Raw genomic sequence first — 21,017 nt, 5'->3', positions numbered from 1 at the left:
AGGTTCCCCTCCTGAATATATATATGCAGAAGCAGGAAGACCACTGTTCAGAAGTTTCTAGAGTGTGCTGAAGTTTCTAGAGGCTGAGGAAGCTGAGGGAGAGACAGAGGCATGTCAAGGAAAGCAAGAGGTACTCAAGATAACAGAGGATGTACTTTATAAAGAGAGAACCAAGGATATACGCCAGAGTTAAGGTATTGGGCCTTGGAGAAGATTTTCTATGTCCCAGGATCAGACAGGAATAGAGTGCAAGCTCCTGTACTGCAAGTCCTGTGTTTCACACTCTGAAGTCACCTTGCTTAATCTGTATTGCCTGCATCCACCGTATTGAAAAATCGACTGTATGCAAAGGAACTGCGCTTCCGTTAATGTCTCTATGAAAACTACTAAAGTTGGAGTTCTGTTTTAACATCACGGTGTTCCTCATTTATTCCTGCTATCAGCAAACGGCGTGCCACTGTTTAATTGGCACTGGCGTCACGAACATTTTCCTACCATCACCTGCCTATGCAGAGAGTCAGCCGTCTCAGGTTAGTGTCTATTGCACTACTACACCCAGAAACACTATTAAACACAACTTGAGTACGCTGCACAGTGACTTTATTAATATGAATAGTGCCATTTGGGGATGTTGCTATTCTCCATCTGACTCCTTTTCTTGGTTCTTGCTAATCTACAGATTGTATACAGCTTGATTCACACATACAGTTTTCGGTCAGTTTTTAATGCAGTTGTTGAGACAAACACAGGACTATAACATACCCTCATATGTTTCCTCCTTAGTAGAGATGAGTAGTGATGAGCGAGCATGCTCGGGCGAACACCTGTTCGGCTTGAGCATCACTATGCTCGGCACATGGCGGTACTCGGCCGAGTACCGCATGTGCTCATGCGCCATGCTCGAGTCTCCTCCCTGCACGTTTCGCGGCTTCTAAGCAGCCAATAAACTTGCAAGTAAGTACTGCCATCAATGTAATGCCAGTAGCCATGTTAGCTGCTGGCATTACAGTGATTGTCTAGCCGGAACGCGTTATCGGGTGCTATATAGCACCCGATGACACATGCTTGGATCAGTCATAGTCAGGGAGAGCAGAGCGTAGGAAGGGAAAGGCAGTGTAGGGAGCGAAATGACTTGACTCCTCCTGAAGAAGCAAACGCGAAACGCGCATAGAGGGGCACGCCAGGCAGCGACAGCTCATCCATACATCCTGGGGCATCGGGTAAGAGAGATTCAGACTTGCTCAGCACGATCTTGGTTTTGTATTTTGATTGCGAATGTGTGCGCGCACCTGACTCCTAGAATCGGTTGGATAAAGCGCAAGTCACCTTACCTGCTAGAGTCGCACTATACATTTGGGATTTCATGATAGATATTATAGTCCTTATGTATATGCTGTCTAGCACCCTAATAAGCTGGCCAAACGCCTAGGTCCACAATCTGGATCTGCGGGTCACACCACTGCCTCCTCTTTCCCTGTGTTACGCACTGCTGGCCAATCCCCTGTCGAAGGTGCAGACCCGGATGCCCCTCGCCCTGCACATGGACCTTCACATGAACCATCAGCAACAACATCCACTTCCCTGTCCCAGCTCAGCGTCCAAATGTCCAAAACACAGTCATTTTAACGCAAGCGCAAATACCCACCCACCCACAGGCCATAGCACTAAATGCGCAACTTTCCAAATTATTGTCCCTTGAAATGTTGCCATTTAGACTTGTGGACACTGAGGCCTTCCGCAGCCTGATGTCGGCGGCCGCCCCTCGGTACGCAGTCCCTGCCTTACACCAGCATGTGTCCCAGAACATCACCCGTTCCCTGACCAACGCAGTTACTGGGAAGGTCCACTTCACCACGGACACATGGACAAGTGCTGGTGGCTAGGGATGATACATTTTCCTGACCGCACACTAGGTGAATGTTGTGGAGGCCGGGAGTGAGTCGTACCCTGGGATGGCAAAGGTGCTACCCACACCCAGGATTTTGGGCCCTACGTCCATCAGGGTCTCTGCCAGCAGCTATGTTACTGGCTCCAACCACCACTTCTCCTCCGCCACCTCCTCCTCCACTTCCACCTCCAGCAGCAGTCAGCCATCAGTCGCTAGCTGTAAGCAGTGTAGCACTGCTGTGGCTAAGCGTCAACAGGGAGTGCTGAAGCTGATCTGCTTAGGGGACAAACAGCACACCGCTGCAGAGCTGTGACAGGGTATAAGGGACCAGACCGAGCTGTGGCTCTCGCCACTCAACCTACAACCAGGCATGGTTGTGTCTGACTGAAAAATGGAGAAACAGCCACTGATTCTTGAATGCTGTTTCTGAAACTGTCATTTGGCATTTTGGGTACTAGAGGCCACTGTTTTGCAGCTACAGCCAGCACACTCTGGGATTTGAATATGCAAAACAGATGATGACTCATGCTGCTGTGTGTGCCAGAGAGAGAGAAAATGGTGACATGAGGAGACATGCTTGTGCAGAGGCTGAAGACAGGATCCAGTGCCATCCTCAGGTCTGTGGGACTTGGAGCGGTCAAAGTCACTGTCAGAAGTGACTGATGCCTGTCAGCAATGCAGATGTTGTCAAGGAAGAAAGGATCGGTTCCCGGAAGGTCAATTGGACTGTGGAACGTGGTTACAGACCCTGTGAGGACTCATGGTGGATGGAAGGACTTGCGAGTTGGTGTAAGTCGCCATCGGATAAGGACCAGGCCAGGGTCAGCGATCCAGAAGGCTTCCCAGAGAGAGAGAGAGGACCGGGTCCCGGAAGGCTGGAAGAGCCATGGAACGGTTGGAGCTACCATAAGAGGTGGTGTTGCTCAGCTTGGAGAAGAAGGAGTTCGCCATTTTGTGAGCTGCGTGAGAGGACCGTGTGGATCCGGATTCTGTTCGTAGGAATGAGAATCGGCATCAGGAAGCTGATCGGAACAGAGGGTCAGAGTTACAGGTTCTGCAGGATCACATGTTGTGGCAGGGTCTTGCTGTCGGTTTGGAGCAACCAGTGAATACAGGACATACCCAGGTCAGTGACTCAGCGGCACGGTTATCGACTTGTAGGCTCTGCCGTGTGCGCCATCGGTCAGGTCCATTACCCTGTGGCACAGTATCGACTTGCGGGCTCTGCTGTATACGCCGCCTTGGGTACGGTTGTTCAGTTGGGCTGGTACCGTGACTCTGAGCCTGGGGAATGTGACATTGTATTGTTCATTGTATTTGATACTGTATGTGATATACTCTCTGTAACTACTGTTATTATTATTATTTCTATTAATACTACTGTTCAGTAAAGTTACTGTTTTGTCCGTGTCGCTTTCCTTATTCCATGACTTCGCTGTATCCTGGGGGTCCCTCCCCGGTTCATGGTCTTACATGACAATGGCCATAACTTGATGGTGGCTTTGGAGCTCAGAAACCTGACACACATCCCATGCCTAGCCCATGTCTTAAACTTAGTGGTTCAGCAGTTTATCAAAACCTACCCCAATTTGCCAGAGCTACTACACCCTGTTCCAAGTTATTATGCAAATTATACCGTATTTTTCGCCCTATAAGACGCACCCCCCCCCAAAAGTGGGGGAAAAATTGCAGTGTGTCTTATGGGGCGAATGCTGCAACCGTCCGGTGAATATGCTGAGAGGGAAGAGGGGCTGGGGGCCGGCATCTGTTTCTGTAATGGCAGCGGGGCCCGGTGCAGTCACTGTATTCTACTACACCAGGCCCCGCTCTCTGTAGTATACGGTAATCATATCTAACTTGTGGCTATTGTTTAAAGTATTCCAATCATCTTAAATCTAGCGCTGTACTACTTACAACTAACTTCTTTATGAATGAAGCAGGTGGCGCAGGCACAGTGAGCGTAGTGAGCTACGCTACGAGCGCCCGCCCGGCCTCCTGACTGCCAAGAAGTTAGTTGTAAGTAGTACAGCGCTAGATTTAAGATGATTGAAATACTTTAAACAATAGCCACAAGTTAGATATGATTACCGTATACTACAGAGAGCGGGGCCTGGTGTAGTAGAATACAGTGACTGCACCGGGCCCCGCTGCCATTACAGAAACAGATGCCGGCCCCCATTCACTACACAGGGACACTGTTATGGGGGATCTGTGGATGACACATAAGATGCTATATATGTGCCATCCACAGATGCCCCCATAACAGTGCCATCCACAGATCCCCCATAATAGTGTCATCCACAGACCACCATTACGGTAGTTCAAAACCCACCAAAAGCACACCTTTTGGTTCAAAATATATTTTTTCTTATTTTCCTCCTCAAAAACCCAGGTGCGTCTTATGGGCAGGTGTGTCTTATAGGGCGAAAAATACGGTATTTTTCTCATTTACCTAAATAATTGATGTAAATAACAGTCAGCATAATTCTCATGCTATCAACTATTAAGCGTACAATTCAAATTTTATTGAACAAACCTCCTAATGATAACAGTATTTTTTTTAAACATAAAAAAATTACAATGCTCTGTTCCAAATTATTACGCACAGTAAGTTTCAAAACACTTTATAGGTTGTAAAGAACTGAAAATTGTCATTTGTTGTGTTTTCAGCATATTTACTGAAATCAAAAGCTATTTCAATCAAACTTCTAACTACATTTTAAATTTTGAAACATTTTAACAGATCACGTTACATTTTAACATAGGACCCCTTATTTGATAGCAGCTTCACAAGTCTTGCATCCATTGAACTTGTGAGTTTTTGGACAGTTTCTACTTGAATTTGTTTGCAAGATGTCAGAATAGCCTCCCAAAGCTGCTGTTTGGATGTAAACTGCCTCCCACCCTCATAGATCTTTTGCTTGAGGATGCGCCAAAGGTTCTCAATAGGATTAAGGTCAGGGGAGGATGGAGGCCACACCATGACTTTTTCTCCTTTTATCCCCATAGCAGCCATTGATGCAGAGGTATTCTTTGCAGCATGAGATAGTGCATCGAAGATCAGAGGCGGCTCTAGACTTTGTGAGGCCTTAGGCGAAACTCAAACATGAGGCCCCCACGAACACAAAATATTCTCTATCCACAGAATAGGAGATAAGATGTCTGATCGTGGGGTGGGGGGATGGGTGCGCCCCGATCTGCTGCCCAGTGCCCAGAACGCCGGCTCTGCTAGGCTTCAGAGCGGCTTGCCCCCTCCATTCATCTCTATGGGAGAGACAGAGATACAGCGTTTGTGTTTCTCAGACTCTCCCAAAGATATACATGGAGGGGGCTTGTTGTCAACACAGTACAGGGCTTATATTCACAATGCATATTAACACTTTGCATTAACCTTGGCTATAATGAGATGTCACAGTGCATATTAACCCTATACTGTGATGTCACATTGCATATTAACACTGGGCTAGCTGTACTGTATGTGTCATCACTGTGCATATTAACCCTGTACTGTGACTAACAGTACAGGGTTAACATGCACAGTGAGTGACATGACAGTACAGGGTACACTGGAGTGGGTACTGGGCAGTGTGGCAGCAGTGAGACACACACACACCTTGGGCTTATATTCACTGGTCGGGCACCACTGTCTGTCTGTGGGCGGCAGCCAGACACGGACTGAGGTGAGGGTCCTGGCTCCTTCTTTTTCTCCCCTGCGTGACTGCGCAGCGCTCTGGGGGCGGGGCTGGCAACGTTCAGAAGACGTGCCTGTGCGCAGGGGCGGACTGAGAACCCTCAGGGCCCCTGGGCAAAATAGATCAAGGGCCCCCTTCCAGGCCCCACCCATGTTCTGCCTCCAGCCATGCCCATGTTCCTCCTCCAGTCACGCCCATATCCCGCCTCCACCCCGCGGTCGCACCGCGATCGTTACGCCCCTGATTCCATCACTACAGAAATACAGCGCTCCATACCTCTTACATCCAGTGACGTCTCCTTTGATGTACAGTCGTGGCCAAAAGTTTTGAGAATGACACAAATATTAGTTTTCACAAAGTTTGCTGCTAAACTGCTTTTAGATCTTTGTTTCAGTTGTTTCTGTGATGTAGTGAAATATAATTACACGCACTTCATACGTTTCAAAGGCTTTTATCGACAATTACATGACATTTATGCAAAGAGTCAATATTTGCAGTGTTGGCCCTTTTTTTTCAGGACCTCTGCAATTCGACTGGGCATGCTCTCAATCAAATTCTGGGCCAATTCCTGAAAGGATAGCAACCCATTCTTTCATAATCACTTCTTTGAGTTTGTCAGAATTAGTGGGTTTTTGTTTGTCCACCCGCCTCTTGAGGATTTCCCACAAGTTCTCAATGGGATTAAGATCTGTTTTGGTACCATTCTTTATTCATGGCTGTGTTTTTGGGCAAAATTGTGAGTGAGCCCACTCCCTTGGATGAGAAGCAACCCCACACATGAATGGTCTCAGGATGCTTTACTGTTGGCATGACACAGGACTGATGGTATCGCTCACCTTTTCTTCTCCGGACAAGCCTTTTTCCAGATGCCCCAAACAATCGGAAAGAGGCTTCATCGGAGAATATGACTTTGCCCCAGTCCTCAGCAGTCCATTCACCATACTTTCTGCAGAAGATCAATCTGTCCCTGATGTTTTTTTTGGAGAGAAGTGGCTTCTTTGCTGCCCTTCTTGACACCAGGCCATCTTCCAAAAGTCTTCGCCTCACTGTGCATGCAGATGCGCTCACACCGGCCTGCTGCCATTCTTGAGCAAGCTCTGCACTGGTGGCACTCCGATCCCGCAGCTGAATCCTCTTTAGGAGACGATCCTGGCGCTTGCTGGACTTTCTTGGACGCCCTGAAGCCTTCTTAACAAGAATTGAACCTCTTTCCTTGAAGTTCTTGATGATCTTATAAATTGTTGATTGAGGTGCAATCTTAGTAGCCACAATATCCTTGCCTGTGAAGCCATTTTTATGCAACGCAATGATGGCTGCACGCGTTTGTTTGAAGGTCACCATGGTTAACAATGGAAGAACAATGATTTCAAGCATCAGCCTCCTTTTAACACGTCAAGTCTGCCATTTTAACCCAATCAGCCTGACATAATGATCTCCAGCCTTGTGCTCATCAACATTCTCGCCTGAGTTAACAAGACGATTACTGAAATGATCTCAGCAGGTCCTTTAATGACAGCAATGAAATGCAGTGGAAAGTTTTTTTTGGGATTAAGTTAATTTTCATGGCAAAGAAGGACTATGCAATTCATCTGATCACTCTTCATAACATTCTGGAGTATATGCAAATTGCTATTATAAAAACTTAAGCAGCAACTTTTCCAATTTCCAATATTTATGTAATTCTCAAAACTTTTGGCCACGACTGTAGATGTTCTCTGTCCTCGTCTTCTCCTTTCAGACTAGGCCACCATTTTGTCACCATTTTCCGTCTCTGCAGTTTGACAACAAAAATTAATTGTAGTTTACTACTTATCCATCATCCTCCCATGTTCTGGACAAATCATCCTACTACCCCCAATACTGTGCCGCTGTGCTCCCCAATACTATACTGCAGAAACAGATAATACCCCTGATAATACTAGTACCACACAGAGCCCCCCATATAAAATACCCTTTCTTTGTGGCCTCAGTAGAAGCCCCATAGTGTCCCATAATAATGTGCCAGTAACAAGTGCCTCTCTTACCCCCCCATGTGCCAGTAACAAGTGCCTCTCCCCCCATGTGCCAGTAACAAGTGCCTCTCCCCCCCCATGTGCCAGTAACAAGTGCCTCTCCCGCATGTGCCAGTAACAAGTGCCTCTCTACACCCCATGTGCCAGTGTCAAGTGCCCCCCATGTGCCAGTGTCAAGTGCCAGTATCAAGTGCCCCCTATGTGCCAGTATCACGTGCCCCCATGTGCCAGTATCAAGTGCCCCCATGTGCCAGTATCAAGTGCCCCCCCATGTGCCAGAATCAAGTGCCCCCCATGTGTCAGTATCAAGTGCCCCCCCATATGCCAGTATCAAGTGCCCCCCCATATACCAGTATCAAGTGCCCCCATGTGCCAGTATCAAGTGCCTCTCTCCTTCCCCACCCCCATGTACCAGTATCAAGTGCCTCCTTCCTCCCCCCATGTGCCAGTATCAAGTGCCTCTCTCCTTCCTTTCCCCCCTATGTGCCAGTATCAAGTGCCCCCATGTGCCAGTATCAAGTGCCCCCATGTGCCAGTATCAAGTGCCCCCCATGTGCCAGTATCAAGTGCCCCCCCATGTGCCAGTATCAAGTGCCCCCCATGTGCCAGTATCAAGTGCCCCCCCATATGCCAGTATCAAGTGCCCCCATGTGCCAGTATCAAGTGCCTTTCTCCTTCCCCACCCCCATGTACCAGTATCAAGTGCCTCTCTCCTCCCCCATGTGCCACTATCAAGTGCCTCTCTCCTCCCCCCCATGTGCCAGTATCAAGTGCCTCTCTCCTTCTCCCTCCCCCATGTGCCAGTATCAAGTGCCTCTCTGCTTCTTCCCCCTCTCCCCCATGTGCCAGTAACAGATAGTCCGGGAAAAAAAATAAAAACACTTTTACTTACCTCTGTGTCCCGCTCTGTACAGCTCAGGCCGCACGATGATGTCATCGCGCTGCATGAAACGGCCTCTGATAGGCTGCGGGCCTTTTGCTGGCAGCCTATCAGAGGAACAGGGAAGGGAGACGCCTCTCCCTCCCCTGCCCCACAGCACAGCCATCTGTATCACTGTCCTAAGGACGGCGATACAGATGATTATGGAGATGAACGCTTCTACAATGGAAGCGTTCATCTCCCTGTGACCTGCCACAGCTGCCGCGGGCCCCCTTCCTGGCCGGACCCTCGGACCAATTGTACTTGCAGCGGTGTTGGGTGGGAGCCAGAGCGAGGCCCCGCCCCCCACCAGCGCGAGGCCTTAGGCGGCGGCCTAAGTGGCCTAATGGAAGAGCCGCCTCTGATGAAGAGGATTTTATTACAGAAAGCATGGTTCTTTCCTCTGTACCAGGGAAGAAAGTGGTTAGTCAGAAACTCCAGATACTTTGCAAAGGTCATCTTTACACCTTCGGGGACCCTAAAGGGGCCGACCAGCTCTCTTCCCATGATTCCGGCCTAAAACATGACTCCATCAACGCCTTGCTGACATTGCAGCCTTGTTGGAACAGGGTGGCTGTTCACTAACCATCCACTACTCCATCCATCTGGACCATCCAGGGTTGCACGGCAGTCATCAGTGAACAGGACTGTTTGAAAATTAGTCTTCATGTATTTTTCTGCCCAATGCAGCCGTTTCTGCTTGTGGGCATCGGTTAGTGGTGGCCGAATAGAAGGTTTATGCACAGTTGCAAGACTTTGGAGGACTCTACATCTTGATGTCCGTGGGACTCCAGAGGCCCCAGCAGCTTCAAATACAGTCAGGTCCATAAATATTGGGACATAAACACAATTCTAAGATTTTTGGCTCTATACACCACCACAATGGATTTGAAATGAAACGAACTAGATATGCTTTACCTGCAGACTGTCAGCTTTAATACAAAAGCAACCAAAGAGTTTTTTAAGGGAAAGAAGTGGAATGTTATGCAATGACCAAGTCAATCACCTGACTTGAATCCGATTGAGAATGCATTTCACTTGCTGAAGACAAAACTCAAGGGAAAATGCCCCAAGTACAAGCAGGAACTGAAGACAGTTGCAGTAGAGGCCTGGCAGAGCATCACCAGGGATGAAACCCAGCGTCTGGTGATGCCTATGTGTTCCAAACTTCAGGCTGTAATTGACTGCAAAGGATTTGGATGTAAATGCCCTCAAATTAAAGCTGACAGTCTGCAGTTAAAGCACATCTAGTTAATTTCATTTCAAATCCATTGTGGTGGTGTATAGAGCCAAAAATCTTAGAATTGTGTTGATGTCCCAATATTTATGAACCTGACTGTATCTGTTTGGTATTTTAGCAGCTTCTCTCTTGATCCGATGCATGGGTCTGGCAGAAATCTTCCTCAATGTGACTTTTTCTGCACAAACCCATCTGTGCTCTGAATCAACCACAAATCTCTTAATAGTGCGAAAACGCTTAAGTTTTCGTGAAATATCAAATTTTTTCATACCTCATCCAAGGCATTGAACTATTTCACTCTTTTTCTTCCCCATATTGCTTGAAAATGGTACTCTGCTTAAAACACCCTCCTTTAGTAGTTTTTCCTTAAATTGGGCTCACCTGCCAATCTAATTATCACAGGTGTCCGAGATAGTTTTCAGTGATCAAAAGAGCCCTGAGACACAATGCCATCCATGAGTTAAACTTAAAAACAAAATATTTAATCTTTGTGACTCTTAAATAGAAATTGCATAATAATTTGGAACAATGTTTAGTGAAGGCGCGGCGCGTGTGTGCCCATTTCCGAAAGTCGTCCACAGCTTCAGCCGGTCTGTCAACGCTGCAGCAGCACTTGCGGCTTCCAGCTCACCGACTGTTGTGCGACGTGAGCACGCGCTGGAACTCTACATTCCACATGTTGACCAGGCTTTGTGAGCAGCAGAGGGCAGTTGTGGAATACCAGCTGCAACATGGTCGTCGCCTTTCGAGTCAACTGCCACTATTCACAAGCGAGGAGTGGGCATTGATGTCAGACCTCTGTGAGGTTTTAAAAAACTTTAAGGAATTCACACAGATGATTAGTGGCTGTGTCTACTCAAACGATCGCTGCTCAAAATTAAGGACGAAGCTCTGAATGTGGCAGACGAGGAAATGGGGGAGGACATTACACAGGGTGATAGCCAGCCCACCCTCAGTTCGTCTTCTCAGCGTGAATTGGACCATGAAGAGGAGGAGGAGGAGCTGGAGACAGTTGCCTCTGCTCCAGAGGGTAGTATCCATGGAACTTTAATTCCATCTGTTCAGCGTGGATGGGCAGAAGAGGAGGATGAGCAGATTGAGAGTCATCCTGATGTTGACATCAACGTCTTGCCTGTTGGTACTCTGGCGCACATGGCTGACTTAATGTTAGGCAGCCTTTCCAGCGACCCTCGCATTTTAGATAACACGGATTATTGGGTGTTCACCCTTCTTTACCCCCGCTACAAACAGAACTTCTCATCTCTAATTCCAGTGGTGGAGAGGACGAGTAAAACGGTGCAATACCAGAAGTTACTTGTTGAGAGATTGCTCCAAAATTTTCCATCTGACAACGCAGCCGGCAGAGTCCGTACTTTCTTAGGCAACCGAGGAAGGGAGACAAGGGGAACACACAGCAGTTCCAACAAAGGCAGGGCAACACTCTCCAAGGCATGGGACACTTTCAAGACATCCTGCCAGCAACTTCACCCTGAAGCGCGGCCTAGTGGTACAAGGAGGGAAAAGTTTTGGAAGATGGTGAAGGAATACATAGCAGACCGTGTCAGCGTCCTAAATGATCCCTCAGTGCCTTACAACTACTGGGTGTCCAAGCTGGATACGTGGCACGAACTTGCGCTCTACACCTTGGAGGTGCTGGCCTGCCTTGCCGCCAGCGTTTTGTCTGAGCGTGTATTTAGTGCTGCTGGTGGCATTATAACAGATAAGTGTATCCGCTTGTCCACTGGCAATGCTGACAAGTTGACTCAGATAAAAATGAACAAGGCCTGGATTGCCCCTGACTTCTCAACTCCACCAGAGGAGAGCTGAGCTGATGATGAACATAAAGGCAATTTCAATCTATCATTTATAATGTACTCAATCTACTGTAGTGTATTCCCATGCACTTTTTCCACCACAAAAAAAAGAGTATATGGTTGAATCTTGTTTTCTCCTCCTCATTCAGATTGTATATATTCCCTCCACTCTAATTTTTTTTATAGGGTCAACTCAACTGCAGGCCCTCAACTCAAATTTTTTTATAGGGTCAGCTGAACAGCATGCACTCGCATATAATGTTTTAGAGTGTCAGCTGTACAGCATGCACTCGCATATAATGTTTAGGAGCGTCATTTGAACACCATGCACTCGCATATAATGTTTTAGAGCGTCAGCTCACCTGAAGGCACTCGCAAATAATGTTTTAGAGCGTTAGCTGAACAACATGCACTTGAAAATAATGTTTTAGAGCGTCAGCTGTACAGCATGTTCTCGCATATAATGTTTTAGAGCGTCATTTATACAGCATGCACTCGCATATAATGTTTTAGAGCGTCATTTATACAGCATGCACTCTCATATAATGTTTTAGAGCATCAGCTAAACAGCATACACTCACATATAATGTTTTCGAGCATCATTTGAACAGCATGCACTCGCATATAATGTTTTAGAGCGTCAGCTCACCTGAAGGCACTCGCAAATAATGTTTTAGAGCGTCAGCTGAACAGCCTGCACTCGCATATAATGTTTTAGAGCCGTCAGCTCACCTGAAGGCACTCGCAAATAATGTTTGAGCGTCAGCTGAACAACATGCACTTGAAAAAATGTTTTAGAGCATCAGCTGTGCAGCATGCACTCGCATATAATGTTTTAGAGCATCAGCTCACCTGCAGGCACTCGCATATAATGTTTTAGAGCGTCAGCTGTGCAGCATGCACTCGCATATAATGTTTTACAGCATCAGCTGAACAGCATGCACTCGCATATAATGTTTTAGAGCGTCAGCTCACCTGAAGGCACTCGCAAATAATGTTTTAGAGCGTCAGCGGAACAACATGCACTTGAAAATAATGTTTTAGAGCGTCAGCTGTGCAGCATGCACTCGAATATAATGTTTTAGAGTGTCATTTGAACAGCATGCACTCGCATATAATGTTTTAGAGCGTCAGCTCACCTGAAGGCACTCGCAAATAATTTTTTAGAGCGTCAGCTGAACAACATGCACTTGAAAATAATGTTTTAGAGCGTCAGCTGTGCAGCATGCACTCGAATATAATGTTTTAGAGTGTCATTTGAACACCATGCACTCGCATATAATGTTTTATATAGTCAGGTCAGCAGCAAACCCTCGTCCCTCATGTTTTGGATGGTCAGATCAGCAAGCCCTTGCTCCAAATGTTTTTAAGGGGCACCAGCAGGGAATCATAATTTTTCAAGGGTGTGTATGATGCCCTCCTTTATGTGTAACAAAGAGTGTTTTGGAGTGACAGTTCCTTATAATTTTTGCCAGCCTTTTCACTTAGTGCATAGTCTTTATGAGTGTGGGAGTTCCACTACCTGAACAATTGTACCACAATGTGAATGAGGCCCTCCTTAATGTGATATACAGGCTGTTTCGGAGTGCCTGTTGCTTGTAATTTTTTGCAGCACTTTATATACAATTGAATATACAGGAAATAATGTTTCCTTACAATTTTTCCTGCAAAATAGATTTTTTGGGGGGTTTTGTGCATATTTTTGTGTAAAAGTGGTGCACAACTCGGACAACATGGTTCCCAGCAGCGACCTGGGAGTCCAAGATGCATCCAAATGTCGTCCCCATGCTGTTCCCGATCCATTGCGGTGGTGATTCTGTCACTTTCTGACCTTTTCCAATGGACCAGGCACCCTCCCCTCTTCAGAGCAGGGGGTGCCTGGTTGTCTCCCATTGACTTCCATCATACTCTGGTGCTCGGCCGAGCACACGAATATAGCAATATGTTCGGGCCGAACACCTGAACATCTAAATACTTTTGTGCTCGATCATCACTAGAGATGAGTAAAGTTTTGGAAAATTTGATTTGGCTGCTTCGCCAAATTTTACCGAAAAATTTGCTTAGTGACGATTTTTTTTTGTAAGTAGCGCGTGCAATGACACAGAGCCATTATTGTACCCCTCAGATGCAGCGTTCAGCCATGATCGAGGCATCTGAGAGTAAAAACTGTGTAAAATTAACAGAATTTTTATTTTTATAATACTTACCACCTACATTTTCTCGCCTTACCCCCCCTTGCTTAAAGATCTGATTCGAAATCTGGCATGGCCCGAGATGACGTTGTCCCACCAATCTGCGTGGTGACGTCATAAATCACCACACATGGGATTTCGGCTGAGATCTTCAATCAAGATGACGGAGGTCGGCCTGTCGCGAGCAAATGGAGGGGGTAAGTATGATTTTCTTTTGTTTTTTACACTATTTTACCTTAAATCGATTCGCTACCACAAAGAACAGCGAAATTCAGCTTTGCAGCGAATCAAATTTATCCTTAAATTCGGATCAAATTCCACTTTGTTGTATTCGATTCGCTCAATTCTACTCAGTATAACCACTAATTTTTTGAGGGGCTGATAAAAAACACGCAGGTGTTTGTTTCTAGTCTGTTAACATGGAGAGACACAGGTTTGCATAGGAGCTAAAGTGCAAAAAAATAGATTTTTAATCAAGGTTCATTGCAATATTGTTTCATTGTTTCTATTTTAGATGCACTAGAGCAAAAAAATATATACATAGCCTTAAAATTATTTGGATTATTGATAAAAAATTTCTCTTTTATAATGCTTAGTCATGGAGATCAAAACTGAAGTTATTTCATAGAGCTTTTTTTTTAAATCTTTAGTGATTTCACTTTCGTTTTACTGTGGATCTTAGGGTGGGTTCACACTAGCGTTAGAGATTCCTTTATGGCTTTCCGTTATAACATGGTTTTAACGGAAAAAAACGGAATCCATAAGACGGAAGGACAGATCCGCTCTTCTGCCCATAGACTTGTATTATGACATAATGCAAAACGGAAGCCTTTAAAAGGCATTTCCTTTGCTTTCCGTCCTAATAGAAGTCTATGGGAATCAAAACAGATCCGTCAGGACTTTGTTTTCTGTCTTGAATAACGGGACCCAGACGGATCCGTTATGCTTTCCCATAGACTTCTATTAGGACGGCAAGCAAACGTAATGCCTTTTAAAGGCTTCCGTTTTGCATTCTGTCTGGGCATTCCGTTATTTTCCGTTATAACCATGTTATAACAGAAAGCCATAACGGAATCCCTAACGCTAGTGTGAACCCACCCTTATTTGGAACATAAGCATCTGCTGGCTGCTAGTCTGGAGATCAACATGTCCATTGAAAACATGGTGGTGTCATACTTCCTCTGGTCTTCAAAGTCTTACCAGTGTGTTACAGAAAAGATGACCACAAGTAGCTATTATCAGTGAGACAATACCAGATTTCTGAAAAATGAAACTAGGCATCCTACGCAGAGGTTTCCTTGGTTATACTGCTTGCAGGGTGATCGAGAATCATCTAGTTGGTTTCAGAATTATGAGGGACAACTGCTGTTTTTTAAGACCTCAGCACGATGCATCATATGCATTGAACTTATAACCTGCTCCATTTGTATTTAAGTTTTCTTGCAAAGAAAAAAACATTTGCATAAATTTAAGTTATTAGAAAAAGGTTGCACAACTTTCTTCATGTTCGCATTTATTATTTAATTTGTTTGGGGAACCGATAAATCATAAACTTACTGGCAGACATCAACACCATCAGCAAATTTATTTACATTGCTTCATATTGAGAATCTGATCCTATGGAGGGCACAAGCTATCTTGGTTCAAGGGTTGCACATTTAGGGTTTAAATGAATTAAAGTGTATTATCTGCTTTACATGACTTTGCAGAATAAGTTATTATGTGACGAGCACTGGCGTAACTATAGGGGTCCCAGAGGGCCCCCCTTCCCAGTGGCACTGTACTTTTCCCTTTATAAGATGCAGTGCACCTTATAAAGGGAATACTAGTGAGCGCTTCCATAATGCAGGAGGAGGGGGATTGAAGCACTGTGAGCGCTGTCCATTACTTACCCCTCCACCTGCTCGCTCTTCTCAGGGCCCACTATGCTTTGTCCTGGCTGCCTGCAGCGTCAGCGTGTACAGAGCGCACTCTGACCTGATGCTGCAGGAGGTCAGATGACTGCAGCACGGGCCCTGAGAAGAGAAGACAGCCAGGACAAGGAGAGTGGTGGCAGGAGAGGTAAGTTACTTAGGTATGATATGGAGCTCTAATGGGGGTCTGGAGAGGTCTCACTGGGGGTCTGGAGAGGTATAATGGGGGTCTGGAGTGGTCTATGTGGGTCTGGAGGTCTGACTGGGGGGGTCTGGAGGTCTGACTGTGGGTCTCGTGGTCTGACTGGGGGTCTGAAGTGGTCTGACTGGGGGGTCTGGAGGTCTGACTGGGGGGTCTGGAGGTCTGACTGGGGGTCTGGAGGTCTAACTGGTGGTCTGAAGTGGTCTAATGGGGCGGTCTGGAGGTCTGACTGGGGGGTCTGGAGAGGTCTGACTGGGGGGTCTGGAGAGGTCTGACTGGGGGGTCTGGAGAGGTCTGACTGGGGGTCTGGAGAGGTCTGACTGGGGGTCTGATTGGGGGTCTAGAGGACTAATGGGGGTCTGATTGGGGGTCTGGAGGTCTAATGGGGGTCTAAAGGTCTAATGGGGGGTCTGATTGGGGGTATGGAGGTCTGATTGAGGGTCTAGAGGTCTAATGGGGGTCAGATATGGGGGTCTGGAGGTCTAATGGGGGTCAGATATGGGGGTATGGAGGTCTAATGGGGCTTAATATATTTTTTTTTTGTATGAGTGCTGCCTTCTCTGCTCTGCTTACCTGCTCATCACTGCAAATGCTACAGCGAGCAGGTGAACAGAACAGAGAAAGCAGCTCTCATATGAGCTCTGCCCTCTCTTCAAATAGCTGATCTAATAGGACCCCGGCTGATCTAATATTGATGACCTATCCTAAGAATAGTATACATGAAAGAAAGAAGATGGCTCCGGCAGCATTCCGCAGTATCAAATATGCTTTAATCGTAACCTCCAGACACAAACAGCAACGTTTCGACTGAACACCAGTCTTTGTCAAGCCTAATGACATCAATGCTGATAGGCATATATATACCCCCCATGGGGGTATATATATGCCTATCAGCATTGATGTCATTAGGCTTGACAAAGACTGGTGTTCAGTCAAAACATTGCTGTTTGTGTATGGAGGTTACGATTAAAGCATATTTGATACTGCGGAATGCTGCCGGAGCCATCTTCTTTCTTTCATGTATACTATTTGGCCTGATGGATCAAGGGCCTATGGTGAGGCTGTTGCATTGAAACAGACGCATTATCGTGAGACCGCACAGTGCTGCTTCTACACTACTATTTGCATCTATCCTAAGGATAGGTCATCAGTAGTAAAAACAGGACAACCCCTTTAACAGTAGGACTGGAGGGCAGGGGGGCGCACTCCAAAATTTGCCTTGGGCAGCAGAAAAGCTAGGTACACCAGCGCATAGTGAAGGGGGGGGGGGGGGGGGGGGGAAAGCTGAACTCTTGCACCAGGGCCCATGAGCCTTTAGCTACGCCCCTGGTCAGAAGTATCATTATTTTTGGCCAATATATGTCATTTTTCACCTCAGCAGTTTTATCCTCTGCAGGCTCCATATCTATTTGTCAGTTTTTTTCTGAGCTCAGCTCCAGAGTGAACAGAGACTAGCTGATGTGATGTCTCCCATGTGCAACACACACACACACACACACACACACACACAGAAGAGGAAATCCAGCACCACTGGTTACAATTAGTGTTGATCGAGCACCATAGTATAATGGAAGTGAATGGGAGAACCCGAGCATTAAACCAGGCACCCCCTGCTCTGAAGAGGGGAGGGTGCCTGGTTCATAGGAAAAGGTCAGAAAATGATGGAAACACCACCTAAATGGTTCGGGAACAGCAGGGGGAGGATGTCTGGATACATCTTGGCCTTCCAGGTCGCTGCTGGGAACGATGTTGTCCGAGTAGTACGCCACTTTTGCAGACTGACTATAGGCACAAAACCGAAGATAAAATCTATTTTAGAGGAAAAATTGTTATTAAACATTCTTTCCTCTATATTTACTTATATATAAAGTGCAAGTGCTGCCAAAAATTACAAGAAAGAGGCACTCCGATATAACCCGTATATCACATAAAGGAGGGCCTCATTCACATTGTGGTACAATCGTTCATGTAGTGGGACTCCTACACTCATAAAGCCTATGCACTAAGTAAAAGGGCTGCCAGAAATTACAAGGAACCGGCACTCCAATACACCCTTTGTTACACATAAAGTAGGGCATCATACACAGCCTTCAAAAATTATGACTGATGGCCTGCTGGCGACCCTCAAAAACATTTGGAGCAAGGGCCTGATGATCTGACCATCTAAAACGAGGGCCTGCTTCCGCTTTGGTGACTCTAGATAACCTCTGGGCGATCGCACGTCCCCGTGACGGCGACGATCCATTCGGATGTCTGACCTATCAACTTTTAGTGTTATTTTCAGCCCAAACCATCTATACCATGGGTAACGGGGGAATCATGGTCAAATCCGGAGAGGGAGCCTGAGAAACAGCTACGGCTACCACATCCAAGCAAGGCAGCATGCGCGCAAATTACCTATTGGGTATAATTTGGTGAGTGCCTGCAGGTGAGCTGACCCTGTAAAAGATTTTAGGTTTGGGCCTGCAGGTGAGCTGACCCTGTAAAAGATTTTAGGTGCAGGCCTGCAGGTGACCTGACCATGTAAAAGATTGTAGGTGAAGGCCTGCTGCTGAGCTGACCCTTTTGAGGATATGTCATGTTTCGTCCTAAGCGGATTACCTACTCCTCTAGTGTTGGGGCTTCCCAGGCTCACTAAACATAACCCCACCATTGATTGGCAAGCAAGGCAAATAAATGGTTGGAGTGAGTTTTGCAGAGAGAATTGCCTCACGGCGTCTCTTTCAGAGGTTTCTACCAAGACTGTACCATCTTTTCTCTCAGAATTTTCAGATGTGTTTTCAGAGAGTGGTGTCTAGGAGCTGCCCCCTCACCAGGAGTACGATTGCCTTATTAATCTCATCCCAGGCGCCAAGCTGCCAAAATCACGTTTATACAATCTCTCCCAACCTGAAAGAGTTGATATGCGTACTTATATCTTTGAGAACCTGAGAAAGGGACACATCCGACCCTCGAAGTCACCTGTTGCCGCTGTTTTTTTTTTTTGTTAAGAAAAAAGATTGTTCTTTAAGACCATGTCTGAATTTCAGGGAGCTGAACTGTATCACAATTCGTGACCCATATCCGCTTCCTCTGATCCCGGACCTGTTTAACCAGATTGTTGGGGCTAAAGTTTTTTCTAAGTTGGATTTAAGAGGGGCATACAACCTAGTCAAGGTCAGGGAAGGGGACGAATGGAAGACGGCCTTCAATACCCCTGAGGGCCATTTCGAGAATTTGGTTATGCCCTTTGGTTTGATGAATGCTCCAGCCGTCTTCCAACATTTTGTGAACAGCATTTTTTATCATTTAATGGGGAAATTTGTACTGGTGTATCTAGATGACATTTTGATTTTTTCTCCTGATTTCAAAACTCATAGGGACCACCTACGTCAGGTCTTGCTCATTCTGCGGGAGAATAAATTGTACGCTTAACTGGAAAAATGTGTGTTTGCGGTTCCGGAGATTCAATTTCTGGGTTTTCTTCTCTCCGCTTCTGGTTTTCGCATGGACCCTAAGAAGGTCCGCGCTGTGCTTGATTGGGAGCTTCCTAAGAATCAGAAGGCGCTGATGCGGTTTTTGGGTTTTGCCAATTATTACAGAAAGTTCATTTTGAATTATTCCTCTGTTGTTAAGCCACTCACTGATATGACTAAAAAGGGGGTAGATTTTTCCTCCTGGTCAGTAGATGCGCTTAAGGCCTTTTCTAGTATCAAAGAGAGTTTTGCTTCCGCTCCCATCTTGGAACAACCTGATGTCTCTCTACCTTTCATTGTTGAGGTAGACGCTTCTGAGGTGGGTGTGGGTGCGGTCTTGTTTCAGGGTCCCTCTCCTGTCAAATGGCGACCGTGTGCCTTTTTCTCAAGGAAACTCTCCTCCGCAGAGAGAAATTACGATGTGGGAGATAGGGAGTTGTTGGCCATCAAATTAGCTTTTGAGGAATGGCGCCATTGGCTAGAGGGAGCCAGACACCCTATTACCGTGTTTACCGACCATAAGAATCTGGCCTACTTGGAATCAGCCAAGCGTCTGAACCCGAGACAGGCCAGATGGTCTTTATTCTTTTCTAGGTTTAATTTTGTTGTCACGTTCTGCCCTGGGGTTAAAAATGTGAAGGCTGATGCCCTGTCACGTTGTTTTCCGGGAGGGGGGAGCTTTGAAGACCCGGGTCCCATTTTGTCTGAAGGGGTGGTCATCTCTGCTCTTTATCCTGATTTGGAGGCAGAGGTTCAGGAAGCCCAGGCAGAGGCTCCTGATCTTTGTCCTCCTGGGAGGTTGTTTGTGCCTCTAGCTTTACGACACAAGGTTTTTAAGGAGCACCACGATACTGTCCTTGCTGGGCACCCGGGGAGTAGAGCCACAGTGGATCTCATTGCTCGGAGATTCTGGTGGCCGGCTCTTCGTAAGACGGTTGAGGGTTTTGTGGCAGTCTGCGAGACCTGCACTCGTGCTAAGGTCCCTCATTCACGGCCATCGGGTTCTCTCCTTCCGTTACCCATTCCTTCCCGTCCTTGGACATGGACTTCATTACGGACCTGCCTCATTCTTCGGGGAAGACTGTGATTCTGGTAGTAGTGGACCGTTTTAGCAAAATGGCGCATTTCATTCCCTTTCCTGGGTTACCCAATGCTAAGACGCTGGCGCAAGCATTTGTTGATCACATTGTCAAATTGCATGGCATTCCTTCAGACATCGTTTCTGATAGGGGCACGGAATTTGTTTCCAGATTCTGGAAGGCCTTCTGTTCTCGCTTGGGGGTTCGGTTGTCGTTCTCTTCTGCTTTTCACCCACAGTCGAATGGTCAGACCGAACGCGTCAATCAGAATCTGGAGACATATCTGCGCTGTTTTGTGGCAGTGAATCAGGAGGATTGGTGTTCTTTTTTGTCCCTTGCTGAGTTTGCTTTAAATAACCGTCGCCAGGAGTCCTCTGATAAGTCACCATTTTTTGGTGCATATGGGTTTCATCCGCAGTTTGGGACATTCTCTGCAGAGGGGTCTTCTGGTTTACCTGATGAGGAGAGATTTTCCTCGTCTTTGTCATTTATTTGGCAAAAGATTCAGGGTAATCTGAAGAGGATGAGTGAGAGATATAAGCGTGTGGCGTATAAGAGACGTGTGCCTGGTCCGGACCTGAATGTGGCTGATCCGGTGTGGTTGTCTACAA

Source organism: Bufo bufo, chromosome 3 (genome assembly GCF_905171765.1).
Source record: "Bufo bufo chromosome 3, aBufBuf1.1, whole genome shotgun sequence".
NCBI lineage: Eukaryota > Metazoa > Chordata > Amphibia > Anura > Bufonidae > Bufo > Bufo bufo.
This window is presented reverse-complemented; position numbering follows the sequence as displayed.